The sequence below is a fragment of the Muscardinus avellanarius genome (genome assembly GCF_963383645.1).
Source record: "Muscardinus avellanarius genome assembly, chromosome: 11".
In the NCBI taxonomy this organism is placed as follows: Eukaryota; Metazoa; Chordata; class Mammalia; order Rodentia; family Gliridae; genus Muscardinus; species Muscardinus avellanarius.
The window spans coordinates 87,026,375-87,050,361 of record NC_137797.1 but is presented as its reverse complement, the minus strand read 5'-3'; the positions used below and the strand labels follow the sequence as shown (position 1 = coordinate 87,050,361).

The window sequence follows — 23,987 nt, the reverse complement described above, 5'->3', positions numbered from 1 at the left end:
TCCCCATGTTCTCTCCCTACAGTTTCCTTTAAAGCTAAGGGAGACTGTGATGCACTGAACTCGAACTAACCATGAACTCTGTGTCCCCTCCAAGTGCACATTTGCATTTTCCTTGGTGCCTCCAATCACATCCTCTGCTGCTTCAGAAGTGCTGGGGGCTGATGGGCTTCTCATTTGCTCCTGGTGAGGATGAAATAAGAAAGCAACAAAATGGGGAATAGATCCACAATATGATCCAGCTATACCACTCCTAGGTATCTTTCCAAAGGGGTTGAATTCAGAGAAATACAGCAACATATGCATACCTATGTTCATAGCAGCACAATTTGTAATAGCCAAAACATGGAACCAACCCAGATCACCACCAACAGATGAATGGATAGCAAAACTGGGAAATACACACAATGGAATTCTATTCAGCCATAAAGAAGAACAAAATTATATCATTTGAAAGAAGATGGAAAGCCCTGGAGAGCATCATGTTAAGTGAGATCAGCCAAGCACAGAAGGAGAAGATACACATGTTTCCTCTAATATGCCCAAACTAGAAAACACCAAGGATACCAGTAGGACCCCAGATATTAGAGGGGAAATACTAGCTAAGTTTTAATGGAAAGATAGGAGAGGAGAAAGGCCGATCTTGATTAATGAGGGTCTACACCTGAACATGTGTAAAATTATGAATAAGACATGGTTAACCTGGACAACCATTGGTGGGGGGGGCGGGGCGAGAGGGCACCAAATATAGTATAAATGTATACTACTTATGTTCAATAAAAAAATTGTTAAAAAAAAAAGAAAGCAACAAAATGACTTAGGGCTGGAGGGAGCCGCCTTGGAGGAAAGGCATGAAGAGCCAGATGTTGTTTTTATTGGCTAAATGATCTAAGAACCACCGTCTTAACAGCATTTGACAGCAATGACTATGGCAAGAGATAGGAAAGAAGAGAGTCAAACAGCTTTAGAGGAAGGCAGTGTGCAGGCTGTGAATCTCACCTAGCAAGTGTCCTAGACACTGAAAACATGATGAAGACATAGATTTCACTTTCTTCTTCCTGGAAATTTAGCTTAAATTATAAATGGCTAATATTTTTGTAGCAGTGAACCCTCCTCTGCACAGTGCCCTAAAACTTGGAGATCTACCAGGCATGGCGGTGCATGCCTGTAATAATCTCAGTACTTGGGATGCTGAGACAGGAGAAACAGGTTCATGACCAGCTTCAGTCACCAATACAGGAAAAAAAAAAAAAAACTTTGCAGATCTCTGAGTACCCTCCAAACCTATTAAATTAGAAGTTCTGGGGTGGGTCACAGAATTTGCACTTGTAAAGAGCACTCTGGGTGATTCTTTTTTTTTTTTTTTTTTTTTTTTTTTTTTTTTTTTTTGGTGCTACTGGGGTTCCTTGAAGCCCTTCTACCTCTGGGATACACTCCCATGGGCTACACTCCCAGACCTATTTTTTTAACTTTTTTATGTGGAAACAGGGTCTCTTAAGCCAGCGAGGCTGGCTCCGACCAGCATGATCCTCCTGTCTCAGCCTCCCAAGCACGGGGATTACAAGCGTGCGCCCGGCCTGGGTGATTCTTAGATACACAAAAGTTGGTAGGAACACTGGTATGGTAGGAACACCCATGTGGCACTTACTAGGTATAGTGTTTACTCTAGTAACTATTTAATGTTTAATCCTCATAGCAACCCCAAGAATTGAGTATTATTTTTGCAGATGAGGAAACTGGCTCAGAGATGTGTGACTTGCCAGTTGACACACTAAGAAGCATCAGAGCGGGATTTGCCCCTCACCTGGCTCTTAAGTCTGTGCTCTTAACCACAGCAGAAATGCCTTGAAATCCTGTCAGTCTCTTGGACTGACAGGGAACTAGTCAGGAAGATTAGTTATGCTTCTCCTTTTCAAAAGTGAAGTTATCTTTACTTTGTAAAAAAAAAAAACAGAGGTTTGCCGCAAACTTTGCTCAGTCCAAATGGGGCGCGAGTCCACTCAAGATCGAGGATCTCAGAAAAGATGGGGGAGGATAGGGTGACATACTGCAGCCTCTATATCTGCAGTGATTCTTTCCCTTCTAGGAAATAAATTTCTTTAAGTTCCTATTCGCGGCGCTTCTTGGAAAGAACCTGACATGGACAAGAGCTTCTTGAGCTAATGATACTTTATTACAAGAACCCCGAAAAATTTATACCCTTCACCAGTAAAGTTAATAATAAGAGAAAAAGAGGTGAATGCAATCACTGTAAAACAATAGTGAATAACATGTAAACAAAGGTAAAAAAATCTAGCCCGGCTTTCAAGCTGGCTTTAGGCTTTCAAGAGATTAGCTCCAGATCTTCTCCCAGATCTTGCATACAGGCAGTTCCAAAGGGCAATCTTCCAGAAGAAATGGGCACACCCAAGGCTTGGAGGCCTCTCGGGGAATCTTCTTTAACTTTCTTGGAACTTTCCATCTTTTGGGCTCAGTCCGTATGGCAGGCATGGGGAGATGTGATGATTCAGGTGGATGTGATAGAGTTTTCTCAGGTGTTGCCGCCTTACCTTCTAAAATCTGAAAGCTTAAGCAAAGTCACAACATAGTTTGGCAGACAAACACCAAAAATACCATGTAGTTTTTAGATTTAGTTGTCAGATATACTTCCTTAGCTGTGAAACACTTTTCCTCAATCGATAGACTTATTAGAGACCTATTCATCTTATAAATAATCCATATTCCTGTCCCAGACCCTTTGCAATATCTTTTCCTTAGCCATGTGGCACCCCCCCCCATCTTGGACAGGGCTCATACTGGGTGTAAAGGTCAAGAATCTTCCTAGCCTTCAGCTCCATTGTATTGGGCAGTATCAGTTGCTCATAAACTGGGTTGCTTTGATGTTACACCCAACGTTTGTCTTCCCGTATCTGGGCAGGATCACAAAGAGTGGGGTAAATAGAGGCATCGGGTCACCTCCCCCTCTAGGTTAGTTAGTGTTTAAGTTGAAGGTCAGAGATTGAGGGGAAATCTGCATTTGTAATTACTAACTGGAATGCTACCACTGCATCTAATTTCTAACTAGGTTCTATTACCATTTGAACAAAGCCAAGGACATTAAGAGGATTGGACAAATTACCAGAAATTTTATTTTCCACGGACTCAGTTTCTCTCACAGTCCTGATCTTACACCACCGGAGCAATTCATGTGGAGAGTTAAAAGAATCATTACTAAAAGAATAATAGTTATGAAAGAATATCTAAAAGTGGAGAGTACTTTCGGCCAGCGACCACACCTCCTCTCGGGGCTGTTTCTCACTTTGAGATTTTGCCTATGGACTGCATGAATAATTTGCATGCAGATGCCGAGAGGGCGTAGCTGTAGCTGGTATCTGCAGAGGTTGTATTAGTCAGCTTTCTATTACTTCAACAAATACCAGAGATAGTCAATTTATTTAAAAAAAAAAAAAGGTGTTCTGGCTCACAGTTTGGAGGTTTCAGTCCGTGTTTATTTGGCCTCGTGGCTTTTTTGCCCGTGTCAAAGCAGTGCATCATGGCAGGAAGTACATGCCAGAGCAGAATTACTTTCCTTATAGGACACAAAAAAGAAAGGAGGAAGAGGGGGCTGTTCCACTATCCTTTTCACAGGCATACCTGCAATGACCTAAAATCTCCCACGAGCTCCCACCTCTGAAAGTTTTCACCACTTCCCAACAATGCCAAGCTGGAGAACAAGCTTTTAACACATGAGCCTCTTGGAGGCCACTCAGGATCCAAACTACAGCAGAAAAAAAGAAGTAATGTAAGGCCCACACGTGTGGGAATGTGGTGATTTGAAAATCCAGATTTGTCCCGTGCTGATAAGACTTGGTTACAAGTCTTATGTCTTTTGTTTTAATAGTAAAAGCCTGAGATATATTTAATTTTGAAAGAGGCTTTTATATTTCAAGCAGAGAGAAGCTTTCCTGAGAATTTTTATTACTTTTCAAAAAAATTAGGTTGAGATTAAAAACTACAGACTTAATACATGGTCCTCATGAAAGCATTTTCTATTTTCCTTTCTTAAAATTTATTTTACTGTTAATATTTGGTTGTTGCTTTATAATTATACAACACAGGCCGGGCGTGGTGGCGCACGCTTGTAATCCCCGCGCTTGGGAGGCGGAGACAGGAGGATCGAGCAGGTTCGAAGCCAGCCACGCGCTGGCTTAGGAGACCCTGTTTCCAAAATGAAAATGTAAAAATAGGTCTGGGAGTGTAGCCCCGAGGTAAAAGGGCTTCCAGGAACCCCAGTACCACCAAAAAAATAATAATAATAATAATTATACAACACAATAGAGTTCAAAGGGATACATTTATACATGTACAAATTACTTTATTCATTATTTATTTATTATTTATTATTTATTTCCCTCTGCATCCCACCCACGCCCCTCCTCCTTCCCCGAACATGTTAGTGAGGTTGGTAGTGACACCTTCATATGTGGAAATATCAGTATTTTGACTGCTTCCTTTATGAGTCCTCACTTTCCCCCTCCCTGCCTCCTTCTCCTGATACTCTCCTACTGTTGGTATTGTTTTTTCTTTTTGGTACTAAGGATTAAACCCTGGGATCTTATACCACTGAGCTACAGTCCCAGCCCTTGTTATTTTTTATTTTAAAACAGAGCCTCACTAAGTTGCTGAGGCTGGCAAACCTGTGATCCTCCTGTCTCAGCCTCCCAATCCCATCTGGAATTACAGGTGTGTGTCACAATGCCCAGTCACTATTGGTATTCTTTAAATAGTGAACTTCATACTATAAACCTTCTGGGTTTTCTAAAAAGCATATATCCTCCAAATTCTCACCTACAAACTTATACTACAAGCTGTTTAATAAGAATTCTGTTATTCTACAGGAACAAAAATAAAACCATTGATCTACAAAGCAGAATTGTCTGATCCCCTGTGTTTTGTCCAAATACCCACCTCCAACCCTGCAGAACTTGTCTTTGGGACCATCATCTGCTCAGGGAGATCCCAGCAGGAGAGATGAGCAGTATTTCAGGTCTGGATTGCGTTACACAGCGTGTGAGGAGAGAAGCTGTCAGCACCCATCTTCTCGCTTTTTCTATGACACCAAGATTCCCTAAAATACAAACACATAATATTTGCCATGATTTCTCCACAATTGTGGAAGAGGAAAAATATAATACGAACTCAAATTTATAGACTAACTGGATGTTGGGAATAATTTTTAACTAATTAATTGAATTGCTAATCTATAACTGGCCCCTTTTCTTGTGGTATTTTAAGGATATTTATAACCTATTTAGAGCTAATGCAGATTCATAATTTGGGGGGTTCCCTTCCCCCCACACACAACTGGCTAAACATATTCCTGACAGGCATGAACCCATTCTAATTCTATGCACTAAACATAATCCTCCACTACTTACTGGCTTTTGATGGATGTGCACCTTTGGCAAACCATCTCAGGAATAATTGGCTTTCTTTTGTTATCTGCCACTTTTGCAGCATCTCCTGAGGAACTCAGTGAAATAGTGGTCAAAAGAAATAAGCACAAGTTAAATTGATTTTCCCCTCCTTCCTTAAATTCAAATAACAGATGAAAAAGAAAAAAAAGACTAAAATATCTTCTTTATCAAAACAAACAATGTATTTGCTTGACAACTTTCTTTGCATCTGATTATCACTGCCTTTATTGAACAGCCAAGGTGAATAGATTTTTTAAATTATGAAATATCATTATCATTAGAAATACAAATAAAGGCCCACAGTCTTTTGATGCAGAAAATTGCTACCCCAGGGTGTATAGAGTGGCGAGCATCATCAGAGGTGCCCATTATCATGCCGACTCATAGTTCCTGTTCTAGGTTTATATTTTACCTTTTCCTCATCCTGGCTTTTTTTCATAGTATTTATGCTACAAAACTACAACAGTCTGGAAGAAGCATTAAAAAAAAGCATGGCGCTCTTCAATTTAGAATGACAGACTATGTGACCTACAAACTATATTCCAAGTTATTTAAGAAGTCCTGTTATTCTGTAGGGAAAAAAATGTAAAGTTATTGATTTATACATCAGAGTTGTCTCGCCCCGAGTCTTGTCCCAATAATCACTGCCACCTACTCTAAGCCAGCAGGAGAGGGGACCTGGTCCCTCAGGTCATACGACTTCCCACAGGCACGTGGGTTCTTTCTGAAGAACTCAATCCCAAGGCTTAACTTCCATCTGTACTTTCCTAAAACAGGCCTGTCTAGGAATGGTCCCATGGCCCTGGTGCCATGGTAAATCTCCCTCCCCTCTTCTGTGCACAGGAAGCTTTTCTTCCTTACAGACTCAGTCAAACCCCTCACTCCTCCTGAGTCATGGCTGTGCCTTACTTGTGCCTTTGGTGTGAAATGCAGGGCACAAACAAATGGATGATTTTAAGTACTGAGCTCAAACCTTTTTTAAACAAAAGCTCCAAAAAACCAAAGTAAACATGTTATCTTTCTCCTAGTCTCTTGTTTTTGAGGGGGTTTTGGTGGTACTGGGGTTCTTGGAAACCCTTCTACCTCCAGGCTACACTCCCAGACCTATATTTTTATATTTTTTATTTGGAAACAGGGTCTCTTAAGCCAGCGAGGCTGGCTTCAAACCTGCGCGATCCCCCTGTCTCAGCCTCCCAAGCACGGGGATCACAAGCGTGCGCCACCACGCCCGGCTCCTAGTATCTTTTTCTAAAGGGAAAGATATAGCATTAGAAATAGGATATTCAGGCCTGGGTTGGGATACAATTAACTCAGAAGGGAGATGGCTTTCAAGGAATGAGCATTATAGGTTCACTTGAATTAAAAACATGAAGCCACACATGGTGGTGCATGTCTGCAAGCCCAGTACTTGGGAGGTTGAGACCGGAGGATAGCAGGTTCAAGGCTAGCTTCTTCAACTTAGTGGAACCCTGATTTTTTGTTGTTGTTTTTTGGGGGTTTTTTGGTACTAGGGATTGAACACAGGAGCATTTTACCTCTGAGCTACACTCCCAGCCCCATTTTTTATTCGTTATTTTGGAATAGGGTCTCACTAAGTTGCAGAGGGCCTCACTAAGTAGCTGAGGCTGGCCACAAACCTGGATCTCCCTGTCTCAGCCTCCCAAGTACTGGGATTACAAGTGTTCACCACTACGCCCAGCTGGAACCCTGTTTTAAGATAAAATTTGGCTGGGGTGTAGCTCAGAGGTAGAATACCCCTGTGTTTATCCCCCAGTAGCACAAAAAAAAAAAGGAAAATTTTATTTTGGCTCATAGTTTCAGAGTTTTCATCCAAAGCTGGTTGGTTCTGTTGTTTGGGTCTGTAAAGAATCAGAGCATCACGGTGGGAAGCGCGTGGCAGAGAAAATCTGCTCCCCATGGCAGCCAGGAAGCAAAGAGAGAGGAAGGGGCGGGTTCCCAAAATCCCCTTCAAAGGCACAACCCCAGTAACCCAACTTCCTTCTATCAGGCCTCCCTTCTAACGGTTCCACTGCCTCCCAACCATGTCACGCCAAGGCCCACGCCTTCAACACATGGGCTTCCGGGGACACTGAGGGTCCAAATCACAGCACGATGCTATAAATCATGTTGCATTGACAGCTTCCAGGTATTTGTTTTCCACAAAGAATTGAGTTATCAGTGTCGCAACACTGAAAACAATTTTTGATGATAAATCACTGTGTCAATTTTGGCCTTCTGAAAGTTCAAAGAACTAAATCTTTACCAAGACAGAATTATTCCTATTTTCATACAAACAATCTAACAAGAAAAAATGGGATATTATTGATCCTGCCAACCACTTTGTTTTTGAAACAATGGGTTTGTTTTCCAAGATACAAGAGCGACAAGCTTCCAAAGTACATTTTTACATTTCCTATTAATTATCAAACTTTTCTGTGTATGCACATGCATGTATGTGTGTGCCTTGATCAAGTCTGTATTTGTAATAAAATTAATGACAATCCTAATTAAACTTTGACATTTAAAGGTTTATGGATAAAATAAATTAGCATTTTTAAGTCTGTGTGCCTATTTGTGATATTGAGAGAGCAGTTAATGACAGATCTTAAAGAATAAATATATTTTACAATAAGCTACAATGCGTAGGGGAAAATGGAACAGGAATCTTTCAGAAGGAAAGTAAGGATGTAAAGTATCTGTGCTGTTAAGAAAGAGCTTCCTCAGGTTTGTATAAATGAAAGATGACGGAATTTCACATCGCGATGGCATTTAGATTCCACTGGGTACATTTAAAACAGAAATATTAAGGTTTTATTTTAAATGTCAGTATATATGATGAACTGAAAACCCTTTCTAATTAAAATGATGATGCAAATTTAAATATTAATGGATAAGAGATGACACATGATTTTTAAAAATGATTCTTTGAGGTGAAAGGTAGGATGGTTCTGCTACAAACCCTCCACAGAATTTCTGACTGTGGGTCATTGGCAGCACATTACATTGCTTTAAATGTCAGCATTTTACTTCTGGCCAGTGATTTTTTAGACTAGTTAAAATCTGTGCTTACAGTACCTTGGATACAATTATCAGAAGAAGAAGAAAATGAGGACGGGCAACAGGCAACCATCTTAATTCGATATTTGGTGAGAGGTGTGCAGAGGCTCAGGCAGCCTTAGGCAAAGTGACCCCACACAGAGAAGGGTCAGGTGGGACTCTACAGAAAAGAAAGATTCTGCCAGCAAAATGACCTTTTAAAAGTTTTCAGCAGGCTGTGATGCTGAAAGAAGGGAATCTATGGAAACGGATATAAGGGTCAGAGGCGCCTGAGAGCAGATCTTCTTTCAGACAAAGATGTTAGAGAAAGCCATTTGCACCCATGAAAAGCTAAGACAGGAATGGCAAAGAGTCAGGGAAGCTGGTGAAATAGACTACACTATCATAAAAAGGACATGAGGCTCACTTTAAAAAGTGGACCTCAGTCCAGGCTCCTAAGGAAAAAGAGAGGGAAAAAGCTTGCATTTTATACAAAAAAAAAAACAAGGATAAATTATACTTTCAAAACTTAAAGCTCATGCAGAAAGGGGGAATAATTAGAAATAGCTTTCTGTTGTTGAATTACAAAGAATATATCATAACTGAAAAAAAGGAAAGGAGATTTTTTTTTTAAATTATTTTGGAGCCAGACATAGTGATGAACACCTGTAATCCCAGTACTTGGGGGACTGAAACAGGAGAATCTCAAGTTGGAGGGCAGCCTGGGAAACTTGGCAAGACCCTGTTTCAAAATAAAAATAAGCTAGGCATGGTTTTGCATGCCTGTAATCCCAGTATTGGGAGACTGAGACAGGAGCAGCGCAGGTTCATGACTAACATCAGCAATTTTGTAAGGCCCTCCTCAACTTAGTGAGGCCCTGTTTCAAAATAAAAATAGGGCTGCAGGTATAGCTCAGTGGTGCCCCTGTGTTCAATCTCTAGTATCACACAAACACAATTTTTGGAGGGTTTTAATATACTAGATTATTTCATTTGCCATATTAACCATATACTTCAAAATATTTAATATGTATCCACTAGGTGTAAGTCACTCTCCAGGTGCCAAGATGCACAGACATAGGCTGGTCCTTGCCCAGAAGTTGCTTAGATCTCTCTCCTGAGAAAGCAAAAGAACAGAAAAATAACTACAGGAACTAGGCGTATGTGGTGATACAAACAAAAACCTCAGCAAGAAGGAAACAGACCAAATAATATTATGTCTGTATATGAAGGTTTCACTGCTGGTCTCACTGACATGTACAGGGAGGAAGGAAAGGGGAGGGGGGTGGGGTGCAGAGGGAAACACCAAGAGATGTGTGCTGTGAGTTGGTATCACTTTGAATCTCACTATGATGTACAATTTCATTACACTAATAATATTCTAAAAAGAAAGGAAAAAATTAAAAACCTCAGGAGGGAGGGTCATTCAACTTGGGTAGATGGGGAAGAATTTATGTACTTAATCTGTCCACAAATATTCACATGCATGTGTAGCGCCATCATAGATTGCTTGCCCCTGGGGCACAGCAATGTCTTGGTCTGCGTCCTCATATCAGTCCTCGTGACACCTAGAGGAGTCTCCTGAAAGTGCTGAGACCCTGACGTTCCCCAGCTCAACGCATTCCCTGGCCATTGAGTCTGCTGCCCCGGGATGGAAATCTAGGTGGTCCATTTGCATGCAGTTTAGTTTAACTGTAAGCTGACCGCATCCTTTCTGTGTATTTCAATATCTCATGATTTCACAATTCATTATAATAGAATTAGGTCTGCCTCATTAGTATTACATCCATGTCTTTTCATATTCTAGTCCCAACTTCCCTTTCCGGCTTTGCCTTCCAGAAATCATACACACACGCACACACACACACACACACACACACACACACACACACACACACCATGTTGCTGTAGACCCCTGCTCCTTCACTCTGTCTCCACTGCCTGGAATGGACTTTTCTTTCTGGCCTTGAGCACATGTTTCCTTGACTTTTCTTCCTGAAATCCCCCTCTCTGTCTCTAGGTCTCAGTTCACAGGCCACTTCTTCCATGAAGCTCTCCCAGACCCTCCAGTCAAAATAAACCTCTTCCATGCCTGTCCATGGCGCTTAGTTCTATGATACAGGCCATTTCCTGACACTTTTTTTTAAAATATGGAACTAGGGATTGAACTAACAGATGTTCTACCTCCAAGCTACATCCCCGGCCCCTTTTATTTTTTGTTTGTAAACAGGGCCTCACTAAGTTAATGAGACTCTCACAACGTTGCTGAGGCTGTCCTCCAACATGTGATCCATCTGTCTCAGCCTCCTAAGTTGCTGGGATTACATGCATGTACCACCACACCCAGCTCCTGGTAGACTCCCCACCAAAGGGTGAACTATGGGGGTACATTGCATCCCTGCCTGCTGCCCCGTTCTTACCCATCAGGAGGATCTTGGGAAAGGTTTGTTGACTGGAGTAAAACCCACTTATTGAAACATGGCAATGTTCACTAGTGTATATCAGGTATGAACATACACTAGCGTAATACGAGTGCCTTGTTTTTCAAAATGCTCATTTCTCCATAATTTCCATCATGAGGTAGGCCATCGGAGAGATTTCCAATAGAGGCTTAGTGGCTGTTATCTGGATGTCAGATGTGGCTGAAGAGGCCAGATAAGCAGCTTGTTCTTAGCTGGGTTCAGATGGCAATTAATTGATTTTAGATCTGGCATCAATCAGTGCTAGCTGCTCCAACACTGACTTTCTTCTCTGAGCCTTTGCTACTTGGGATGCTACAGCGTCTATTGTAAAAAAAAAAAAAAAAAAAAAAAAAAACCCTCCACTGGCACTTAAGACGGGTGCTAAGGCCTCCCAGCAGTGCCTAAGCAGACTGCCCGGTCAGGGCCAAGCTGCAGGGCATTGTTAAAGTGTGACCTATTCTTGCCTGGTTTGTGGCCATCTCATTCCAACTTGCTACCTCCAGAGTTTGCAGGCCAGTGGTACCACCTGTGTTTTGTTTAGTAGCCCTGCTCCAGGGCTGGGAATGATGAGCCTGCTCCTCTAATTAACCTTCGAGAGGCCCTGTGGGCAGTGCTGAACTCGGCGCTCCGGGGGCCAGCATATCCACTGAGCAGGTCTGGGCCTCTGCACTGCTTTGCTTAGAATCATTGCCCCAGACTGTGAGCTGAGCTGGGACTTGACCCCAGTGTGACGCCACACTCCCGTCACCCGCCTCCTTTATATCATGTCGGCCTTCCTGATTCCTTGGTCCTCTTAGCTTCACGGATCAATGAACGGTGTGTGTTCTAGCGGCAATATTATGGTAATGGCTTTCAGCTCTCTGCTCCCAGTGAAAATATTTATCTGTGTTCAGGGTTCTTTGGTAGAGGTCAGTAGACAATTTCTTTTTATATGTAACTTGGAATCAATCTGTATATATGTATGCATGTCATTGAATTGTTTTTATTTACTTTATAATAGATTTATTACACTGTTAATAAAGTTAACTTAAAGCAAAATCCATGTGAACTTTAAATTAGTAATATGATCTCCCCAAATGCTCACTGAAGCAAGTTCAGTGTTCCATAGTCTCACCCTTTTTCTCTAATGTATTAAAGAGAGAAAAAAAAAGAAAGTCAGAAGGCTCTCAAGATCATGGAACATCTATTTGGGGTACTGAATCAATTTTTGTTGCTATGACAGAATACTTGAGACTGGGTGTTTTGTTTTTGTTTTTGGGTTTTTTTTGTACTGAGAATTGAACCTAGGGGCAGTCTACCTCTGAACTAGACTCCTAGCTCTATTTTATTTTTTTTTATTTTAAAACAAAGTCTTGCTAAGTTGCTGAGGCTGTTCTCAAACCTGTGATCCTCCTGTATCAGCCTCCCAAGTCCTGGGTTTAGGTATACCATCTCACCCAACTCTGCACAACCTTCTTAAATCCTCCTCTTCTCTCTCTCCTCAGGCACAAGAGGTCAGGAGGAGTGATAACACTATTAGCAGTGTTAAACACACCAGCCTGCTACAATTAGCAACACCTATAATTAAATTAAGTATATTGGAATTCCACAAACCACACAAGATCAGCTTGCTTTTCAGTCACATGTTATAATCAAATTAAAAAATAGTATTATTTTACTAACCCATTTCTATGAAAAAATAAGCATATGCATTTTTACTGTGTGTGTGTGTGTGTGTGTGTGTGTGTGTGTGTGTGTGCGTGCGCACGCGCACCTGTGTATGTTTTGCCAGGGATTAAACCCAGAAGAGTTCTCCTCTGAGCTACAACTCCAGCCCTGTTTTATGTTTAATTTTGAAACAGGCTCTCACTAAGTTGCGAGGACCTCACTAAATAGCTGAGACTGGTCTCAAACCTGTGATCTTCCTGTCTCAGCTTTCTAAGTACTGAAATTACAAGCGTGTGCCACCATGCCCAGCTTACCTGTAGATTTTTTACGAGAATAACAGGCATGTTAGAAGTTTCAGCAGAGATTTTCTTCCTCTATTTCTTCTATGAAAAGCAGCCATTTGACATGTATGCTCTCAAGTCGTTAAAGGTGGTAATTGCAAGGCCCTTCCTCTTTTGAACTTCTTCTAAGATTGATTTATTTTCTGCCTTGTCAGATGAAAAATGATTAAAAAAAAAAAACGTGAGGGTTTCTCGGTGTTCTTCGAAATTTCCCAGCATCTTTATTGCTCTCTGCATGAAGATGACAGACACACACCTGAGCCCTTCCTGCCTGGGGATACCGATCCTTCGAGCTGGCTCATGGCCTGGTGCTCTGTGGGTTCTCTGCATGTGAAACAAAGACAAGGAGCTCCGTGTCACTTTGACTTAAGCTCTTGTCAAGTGTGGATGTTACTGCGAAGACCTCAAGTTGCTCTGAAAACGACCGTCCAGAGGACCTCCCACGGCTCGTGTGAGGCCAAGGCCGCCAGGGGGAATAACTGCATCGCCGCCCTACTCTTCACAGAACAGCCTTTCAGTCCCCGCTGCCTGCTTTCTTCTCGCGTCCCCCTGTCTCCGCCTCCTGGCTTCTTCCACCTGCCTCACAGATGCAAAAGGCCACGACAACTGGCCACAGATGTGCCCTCTCGTGTGGTCCAGTCAGTGCCCTCCCTGAAGTCGCGTCTCCTGTGCCCGGGGATCTCTGCCGCCTGCTGTTTTCTGTGCTCCTTTCTCTCTTCTACCTGTCACTGTTGAGTCAGACTTTTCTCAAAGGGAATCACTGGCTCTTTTGTTCTCTGACTAATCCTCCTTGACCTTTTTTCATAATAAACTCACTGAAGCTGTATGGAAGAGACAATAGTGCTGTCACAGAGCTTAGAAGTCCCATAACTCATAGCTCTGAACACTTCCAAAACACTTAGCTCTTAAAATCAGCAACTCTGCATTATGGAAACATTCATTCAATGCATATTCTCTTTGGCTCTCTGTTGAGTACTCGGGATAAAGCCAAGAACAAAACCAATATGATTCCTGCCTTCAAAGAGCATATAGTCTGATGGGAGAGGCAATACCACATACAGTAATGGTGTAATTAATCAATGGCAGAATTAATGATCAGTATAATACTTCTATGAAGGAAATGTTCTAAATGCTATGAAAGCATATGCCAGGGAGACTAGCCAGAGCAGATTTTTGTTTGTTTGTTTGGTTGGTTGGTTGGTTTGGTTGGGGGGATTTTTGTTTGTTTGTTTGTTTGTTTGTTTTGTTTTGTACTAGGAATTGAACCCAGGGGCATTCTACCTCAGGCTATACCCCCATCCCTCTTTTAAATTAATTTTTTATTTCAAAGCAGGATCTTGCTAATTTGCTGCATGTCTCACTAACTTGCTGAGGCTGGCCTCAAACCTGCACTACTCCTGTCTCAGTCTCCCAAGTACTGGAATTACAGGTGTGCACCACCATGCCTGGTCAGGAAAATGCCTTCAAGGCATGAGATTTTCCAATGCCCTTGTAGTTTTGTTTTTGTCCCCCTCAGCTCCACTATGAACATTAATGTGCATTTACTAGTACAAGTGGTAGCACATTAGCTGTCAGTAATGAGCAAGCAAGTATTCTAATAGATAAAGAAATTCCAAGGGAGAGCAGAGAAGGATGCAGAAGAAAATACACCAAGTGATACCGATCACTTTGAATGTCACTATGATGTATAATTACAATGCACGAATAAAAGTATAAAAAGTTAGTTTGTGAAATATGCTTGTACTTCTGGCATAGAACACAGGTCAGATAAATTTAATAAAACTCCTGAGAGTCAATGTGGTCTAGGCCTTGGGAACCCTGACTATGCAGTCAAAGGAACCCAAATTTTGGCTCCACTATCTATTTAAAATCGTGTAAACTACTTAAACTGTCTTAGTCTCTTGTTTCCTGTTCTCAGAATAGGGATGATGATGATGGTGGTAATAATGATGATGTTGATAATGGTAATGATGCTGCTGCTGATGATGATGGTGATGATATTGATGATGATGATGATGGTGATGATGTTGATGATTATGTTGTTGTTGATGATGATGGTGATGATGATGGTGATGATGATGGTGGTGATGGAGATGATGGTGGTAATGATGTTGATGATGATGATGGTGATGATGATGATGGTGGTGATGATAATGGTGATGATGGTGGTGATGATGATGGTGATGATGATGGTGGTGATGATGAGCAGAATGGCTTCCCTGCAAAGTAGGTGTAAGGACTAGGTGGTATCATATATGTAATAAACACTGAACACTGGGCTAGCCATCATCTTTATCACCACCAGTGTCTTTAAGGGGGGCAGTGTGATCCCTATTCCAGCATGTGTTTCTGTGTGTAAATAACAATGGATCCACATTTTACAAGTTGGGAGAAAGGTCATGTGAGAATTTTGTTGTTCAACTTGTGAGTTATTTGTGATGGAAAACCTGGCCTTGATTTGTACTGGGGCATTAGTACCAGGATGAAACAAATTTGAGTCTGTCATTTTCAGACATTTATTCGTTAAACACTTATTGAGCAGCTACTATATGCTAAGCACTATTCTCAGTGACACAGTATACAACAGTCCACAAAACAGAGTCCTGCTCTCATGGAAGCAGCTGGTGATCATATTTTTGTTTAAATTATTCTCCCTAATATGAATGAAACACAAGTTAGACTTTCACTAGGAGGATCTTAAAAGTCTCTCTTCTAATTGCCTTTATGGAGCCAAGTAAATCAAGAAATTAGGATAGGTCTGGGAGTTGAGAACAGTTTCATGTTGGGCACTAAATTAAAACCACAGGGTATTTAAAATTCAGAAGACCTAAGGAGGTATATAAATATTATGACCTTCACTGTTGGAATGGTTAGCCAATCTTCTAAGTATCGCTTTAATGTTTCATTTTCACAAATCGTGCATGAAAAGGCATTTTATCTGGCAGAGAATCACAGCAAAATCTTCCCCGGTTTGCTTAGACTTAGGATTTTGTGCTGCACACTTGGATAAGTCCTCCATAACAACCATGGCTCTGTTTCGAGAGAAACTTACTGAGCTCTTACGTATCTTCCCTCGTGTTGATAAGTTGGTGAAGTGACCAGATGAATCAAGTGTGGAGAAAACAGAGCCGCCAGTTGCAAGAGAAGTGTTCAGGTTGCTATTTGTTTACCAGGTAACCACTCTCCCTCACACCACAACCTACTCAGTGATCCACTGTTAAGTAACAAACCACCCCAGAACTCAGTGGTGTGCAGCCGCGACCATTTTCCTAGGCTCCTGGTTTCTGTGGGTTAGGAACTCGGAGGAGCACCATGAGGAGGCAAGGCTCCACTTGGCCCCGCTGTGCCTGAGCCCCAGCCAATGTGACTGCTACCGCTAGGCTGCTTTCCAAGATGGCGGGCTGGCCCCAGTGTGCAGCACTGGGGCTGGGATGCTGGAGCCCAGGCTCAGCTGGACTGTGGAGCAGAGTGCCTGGGCTCAGTCTCTGGCATTGTAGGCTAGCCAGACTTCAGTTCTCCAAGACTGGATGCTCCCAGTGAGCACAGTGGCCTCGGACGTCGCACCACACCCCCTCAGCTACTCTGCCCTGGTGGACGAGCTGTGATCTCACCCAGACCGGAGGCAAGCAGGCAGAGGCACCACCTCTGTGAGAGGCACCTCAAAGAACTCGCAGCCTGGTTTTAAAACCTCCACGCCCCCATCAGTTTACAGAAATGCCTTAATGGAAATTAAGCCTAATGAATGAGTAGACATGGAAGGAGGAACAGATCAATGATTGACCACTTTGTTTAATTCAGACCACACACTTCATGAAGGTGGACAGAATTTAGTATCTTATTCTGAAGGTCACTTTCAGCTTTTGTAATCACCTGTCCTCTCTTTTGCATACTCACACACATCCTTCAATTCTTTTTTTGAGTAAATTTTATTTCTAAGAATTTTCTGGGATATCAAAACTCAGCCTCACTGTTCACATTACATACAGTGCTATAAGATTTTTTTTTAATTCTAGAAAAAAAAGAAAAGGACTTAGTACGTACTATGCCAGGTGCCAACTCCCTAAGGATCTGCCAAAGTAAACTTCCTAGGCGCCAGGGCAGGGTGTTTCTCCACTGGGCACTAATGGGGCAATGATGCCCCCACCGGTGAATGGAGACCAGCAAGTTCTCTCCAGAACTCCGGCCACCAGGGCAGCTGCATCAGGATGTGACTCCAATCTCAATTCCCTCTATTCTTTCTCATATGAATTTTCTTCACCTAATAATGTGCTAGGGCTCATGTTGTTGTAGAATTCTTCCTCTTCTTGTTAAATTGACTCTTCAGAGGAAGAAAGATGATGATCATGCTGGATTTTTCTCTAACTGGGTCTTTGACTCATGGGACAATGGGCAGGTAGGCGTAAAAGTATGAAAGTTTATTTTGAGCCAAAGAAAAAAGTGAGACAGAGAAGCTCCCACGAGGGAGGGGACCCAAAAGAGGGTAGCTGTTGAAGCTCTAAGGAAACCAGCTTTTATTCTATTTTGTGAATCCCAATTTGTTTGTTCCCTTGTGATTGGTCTGATTTTGATCCTGGGACCCAAAGCCAGTGGTCCAGTTTCCAGCCCTAATTTGCCTCTCTTCCACTACCCTAGTGATGTCTTCGTAGTGTGGGGGCTCTCCTGATCTCCTGGTGCTCTCTAGTACCCCCATTACTCCTGGAATCTGTTTGTACAGGTCAACTTTAGACTTTGGCCTATAGAAGGGATTGAAGTTTCATTTTAAATTGTACTGTCTCTGCATGGCCATTGTCATCCTGTATATTATTATTATTATTATTATTATTATTATTATTATTATTATTATCATTCCCCGTTCCTATTCTTTTAAGAGACGGTTCCTCCTGCCCTCTCCATTGCTAGGTCCTCTGCTCTAACCTGTCTGGCTGTTTCTAAACCCTCAGTGATGCTGGAACCTGGGGGCACAGTAACTGCCAAGCACTGTTTAGTATTAAACCAAATGTCTTCCTCTTTGTAAAAACAACTTTATATCACCTTTCACCCAGTGATTCCATCAACTGAATATACTTCAGATTTCTTCATGCCCTTTACTTCTATATGCAGCCAAAGCTTTTATATCATTTACAAAATATGTACTTTTAGTATAGCAAAATCGATGAGGGCCTCTGCCAACACTTACCATCCTTGGGTGTTCCCGGGGTGTGGGCATGTTCAGTGCACAATGAGATGCCAAGGAAGAGGTTAGTGATGTGAATATTTTACCAGGAAAGGTGGTCGGATGGCTTTATTTTTTAATAGGAAAGGCAGAAATGCAAAACTTTTTTAAAAAACAGTTTATATTAGCATCGTGTTGCTAGTATCATTAATTATGGCCTATGTTCCTCGGGGGAGTGCCATTAGAGAACAAGATTCTGTCCTACAAAGTCTGCTGACTTTAATGCTCATTATATTGATTTACCCAGGTTTGAGTCTCAATTCCCTTTACAGTGAATTCATAAAAATACAAAGATTACCAGAAAATTATTCCTTATTGAGGCTAAAGAGCACAAGAGAGGCTTGAGGGTATTTGTTTTTAAAGTCATTATTGGTGATTCGTAGCCATTAGAAGAGAATGTGGGTATTCCTTCCAAGCCAGACCCCAGAGTATGTGGCAGAAGAGAAATTACCTTGATGTATTTTCTGAAAGTGTCTTGAAAACTGCTTTGGTGCTGGATCCGAGCTTGGTATTAAAGTGGATGACCATAATAAAATGCTTCTTGGCTTCTTTGAGAACTTAGAACTAAAAGCTTCTTTCGAATAAATCACATGCTAAGGAAGCAAGTTTCTTTTCATAGGATAGCAGCTGTCGAGTCCCTCGCTGCTGACGCCCTTGGATCCTTCTGCTCAATGTTGACTGGGAACTGGTGCTTGGCAATATTCAGTCTTCCAAGTGACTTTCAATCAGCAGATGGTAAGTTCCTTTCTTTCTCAAAGTAGACCAGTGGTTTTCAAAGTGGAGTCCATCAGAAACAACCCTGGGGTCCACAAGACCCTTTCATTGGCTCCACAATCAAAACGCTTCACTGCTATGCTAAGGTGTCAGCTGCCTCTGCCACAGCGCAGGTGTTTGCGGAGATTGTGTGGAAGCCATGGAGGTAAAACTGCCCCATCCGCTCTCCTCACAGCCGCGTCTTCACAGTCCCTGAAGACGCACTCGGTAAAAAGTAGTGATTTAGCAAATCTTCACCCCTTGAGTAAAATCTTCACCCCTTGATTAAACTTTCCTTTTTTCTCCTTCCTTCTTTCTTTCCTTCCTTCCTTCCTTCTTTCTGTTCTTTCTTTCCTCCTTTATTTCTTTCTGTCTTTTTTATGGTGATGGGTATTAAAGCCATAGGCTTCTACCTCTGAGCTACACACCCAGCCTTTTAATCTTTTACTTTGAAACAGCATCTCACTAAATTGCTGAGGGCCTTGCTTACTTGCTGAGGCTGGCCTCAAACCTGTAATTCTTCTGTTTTCAGCCTCCTAAGTACTGGGATGACAGGCATGCGCCACCATGCCTACCTTGAGTAAACTTAACATTTTGGGTGATGAAATGATGTACACATTAAGCACTTAGGCTGTGTACCAAAGCAAAATGATTTCAAAGAAAAACACTCATGGGGTTGCTTGGGTTTCAAACTGAACTAGCTGCTTTATCTAAGGAAGCTCTTAACTCAAAAAAACTGAGTGGCAGACAAACTGGTTTTTAAGATTTGGGAGCCATTTTCTTGAAAACAAATAAAGTAAGCTCTCCAAGGAAAAGAGCTGATAGTGGCTATTGACAAAAGGGAAGACTGAACTTTCAAGTGAAAAAATCAGAATTTAGAAAAGTTTGCATCTGTACCAGAAACTGCCTAATACTTACAACTTTTTTTGCTGACATAGATTGGATATTGGTTAATATGCTTGTTTTTATACCATATAATAAAATGGCTCATTACTTGGGAAATCTGCATAACTCAGTGAATCAGTAATTTACAAATGACCCATGTATGGTGTGACAAAATCATGCTTTGATGAAAGATCCTATATTTCAATGTAACAGGACACCACAAGTTTATTTGATAGGGTTTCAGAATCCTAATTACAACTAATCTTCAAGAAATGACCATTTATCCAGTTTTGGGGTAGTATCAAAGAACAATATCCGAGATTATCTAAAGACAGGCATGGTGGCACACACTTATAATCCCAGTACTTGGGAGGCTGAGGCAGGAAAATCGCAGGTCTGAGGACGACCTCACCAAGTAGCGAGACTCTCATCAACCTAGTAAGACTCTATTTCCAAATAAAAATGAAATAGGTCTGGGGAATAGCTTGGAGGTAGAATGCCCCTGGGCTTAATCCCCAGTGCCACAAAGAAAAATGAATGAATGAATGAATGAATGAATAAATAAATAAATAAATAAATAAGGCTCAGAGTATAGCTCAGAAGTAGAACATGGCTGAGTTCAATCCTTAGTACCACAAAAAGCAAACAAACAAACAAAACTGCTAGCGTCGACTAACTCACTTTCCAATTGGATGCACAGGGGAGTCTGTTGAAAGAGAAAATTACCAGCAGATATTTCCCACTAGCACAGTCTGTTCTCACACAAAAGGCTCTTATGACTTGCTTTCTTCCATGAAATGAAAGGTCACTACATGGAACTCTTAATCTCTGTGGGTTGTATGTGGGTGATTTTAAGCTTCTTTTTGGTGTGTGTGTGTGTGTGTGTGTGTGTGTGTGTGTGTGGTTATTGTTGTTGTTGTTTACTTTGTCATTTTATTTATTTATTTTGTAATTTTATTTTGTCAATTTATTTTGTCAATTTATTTTGTCAGTTTATTTTGTCATTCTTTTGTTTTATAGTTAATGCTACTAATATCCTGATATGGGTTTGAGTTTCTTCTTCTTCCTCTTCCTCCTCCTCTTCCTTCTCCTCCTCCTCCTCTTCTTATTCTTATTCTCTCTGTCCTCCCTCCTCTTCTCTTCATTTTTCATTCATTTTTATTATTTTCACTTTTTTTCTGCTTTTCTTGAAAATGTAGCTGAGAAGTTGTAGCAAGTATAGGCGGCTGCGGTGGCCATGAACTGCATGGAGGAGGCTCGCACCAACTTGAAGCGCAAGTACAACCAGTGCTTCAACTGCTGGCTTGCTGAGAAGTTCCTCAGAGGGCCAGCTCCGGGACCCGTGCACCCACCTCCCCAAGCGCTACCAGCAGTGCGTGCAGAAAGCAATAAAGGAGAAAGAGATTCCAATTGAAGAACTAGAGTTCATGGGCCGTGGCAAAGACAAGCCTGAAAACTCGTCATGGCCTTGACTGTCATCTTGAAAATGAATTCCTCAAATCAGGAAATTGAGGCCTCTGGATTTTGTTAACTAAGGCTGTGAAGATAGCTGTGAGATTTGATGAGTTTAGGAGGGAGGAGTTTTATTTCTTCTCCATGTTTTTCTCTCAGTTTTAAAAGATGATGAACCGTCACTCTTTGATTTGAGATGATTTCTCACTTGCTCTGGCATCTTGAAGGCTTCAGTGGACTAATACTGAACAGTTTCTTGGGATTATGGTTGCACTACGTGGTCTGGAATCAACGTTAAATATACCTTGTATGTGAGTGACAATAAACTAGTCCAGATGATCAGGGATGCCTCCCTTCTTGGTTTTTGCTGCAAAGGACATCAATACCCCATACTGGGATCATTGTTCATGAAAGCATTGGTTAGGATCCCTTTTTTTTTTCACTCAGGAGCCTAATGCTCTAAAAAGGGTTTGGAGTGCAACAGTTTCAATCAGTGTTTAGGAACAGTTTGTTTTTAAATGGTAACTAACAAAAAAGATTGCTGGTGGCCAGGTGTGGTGGGAGGCGGAGACAGGAGGATCATGCAGGTTCGAAGCCAGACAGGCTGGCTTAAGAGACCCTGTTTAAAAAAAAAAAAAAAAAGTATAAAAAAAATAGGTCTGGGAGCATAGCCTGGAGGTAGAAGGATTTCCAGGAACCCCAGTACCACCGAGAGAGAGAGAGAGAGAGAGAGAGAGAGAGAGAGAGAGAGAGAGAGAGAGAGAGAGAGAGCGCTGGTGGCCTGGGTTAGCAAAGAGGAAGACAGCTATTAGTACAGTCCCCTGCCTTAACAAAGTGTCCAGTTATGATATGAAAGCTTCAAGAATGTTGAAGTAACCATTATTTCAGAGCTCACAATATACTCCAGGACTCTATTACTTGGATTGGCTACAGAAGAGGCCTAAACTACAGAGATTTGCTGCTGCCAGCCTTCAACCCACGTTAATGGAAGAAGTCAACTGCATATCATTAAAAAGCAAACATGCTGTAGCTAGTTAAATGGAGGGGAAAGGTGCTTGCTCTGTTTGCCTTGTTTACCCACCCTACCCTATAATGTCTGTAATCATGATGGAATAAATTGTAACCTTTAGTTTTAAAAAAAGAAGTTGTAGCAATTATAATAGAAGAATCAGCCATCATTATATTGTAAGCACAGGTTCATAAATTCATATTTCTTTCCCAAGAACATTATTCTACACCAGAAAGTAGCCTGATGGTTGTCTCAAGTAGCCTAGTGAAGATTCCAGTTTGTAGCATGAAAAAAATTACATGGCCTGTGATTTGAACTGATTGGTACTGTTCCCTACAGAATACATGTGACCAAATCTACAAAATAAACACACTTGAAAATTAATGATGAATCACTAATGGTTTGGCATGCCATTTTTTCCAGCATAGAAAGCAAGATTGGTTAAATATAAATAATTTAGAAGTCACTTTATAATCCAGGGACAGACATCATGGTCATAATTATTATCAGTGAGGATTATTGTGATCATATCATAACTACCAGGTATAAAAGGAAATTTTCCACTCATCACAGACTGCTCATGGAAGACGGTGAACGAGAAAGTTCTGTTGCATCCCAGCTTATTCTCATAAGATGAAGCAAAAAAAAAAAAAAAGCCATATATGGTGACACTCGCCTGTAATTCCAGTACTTGGGAGGCTGAGACGAGAGGATTGCAGGCTCATGGCCAGCCTCAGCAATTCAGAGAGGCCCTGTTTCTAAATTAAAAAATAAAAAGGGTGGGGATGTAGCTCAGAGGTAGAATATAGAATGTCCCTGGGTTAAACCTCCAGTAAAACACACACACACGGGCACACACACACACACACACACACACACACACACACACACAACACTGGGTGGCTTAGAAGGCCACACTTGTCATGATCATATCCAAAAATATTCCTTATTGATGAATTTAGGGAGTGATTTCAACTGATCACATTCAGACCTAAGAACCCATTCCTTCTCATCTAGATGGCTAATCTTCAGTCCTAGGACCCTACACACACCCTCTCCCACTTCCTAGCACGTTGGTGTTCCTGATTTTGACCCCTGAGTAAAAGTACTCAATTAGTCAATTAATTGCTTCACTCATGTGTTTTACTGTCCCTGGCAAGTTAATAAACTTGGCTTAGGTCTTATTTAGCTCCAGTGATCTTTGTTTTATTCTAAGGACAGAATCTGTGCTGACATTCTCTCTCTCTCTCCCTCCCTTTCTCTCTCTCTCTCTCTCTCTCTCTCTCTCTCTCTCTCTCTCTCTCTCTCTGTACTCAGGATTGAACCTAGGTGCATTTTACTTCTGAGATACATCCTGGCCCTTTTTATTTTTTTTTTTTTATTTTTAAACACGGTCTCACTAAGTTGCTGAGAGGTTTGCTAAATTGCTGAAGCTGGCCTCAAACTTGTGATCCTCCTGTCTCAGCCTCCCAAGTACTGGGATTACAGGAATTCACCACCATGCCCAGTTGAAATTTTAATTCTTACAAAACCTCTGAGGTCATCAGTATACAAGATGGTGAAGGTCATGGTCAAACTCCAGTGCTTGGATTCTGAGTTTGCTTCCCAATTTTCAATTTGTTTGGTCTTCTGCAGCATTCTACCTCTCTCTCTGCTTGCATTAACGTGTAAACTGAAAACAACGGAGCCAAACTTATATGTTTGTTGAAAAGAACAGATAACACATAAAATGATTAG

The 23,987-nt window shown here is 41.5% G+C and overlaps 1 pseudogene across 1 annotated transcript; it reads left to right on the top strand.

Annotated features, from left to right (window-relative positions):
• The first annotated feature begins 21,026 nt into the window (after positions 1 to 21,026).
• Positions 21,027 to 21,261, top strand: LOC308270120 (TP53-regulated inhibitor of apoptosis 1-like; annotated as a pseudogene). Its single transcript has one exon. The product of its transcript is annotated as a TP53-regulated inhibitor of apoptosis 1-like (transcript).
• Positions 21,262 to 23,987: the final 2,726 nt, after the last annotated feature.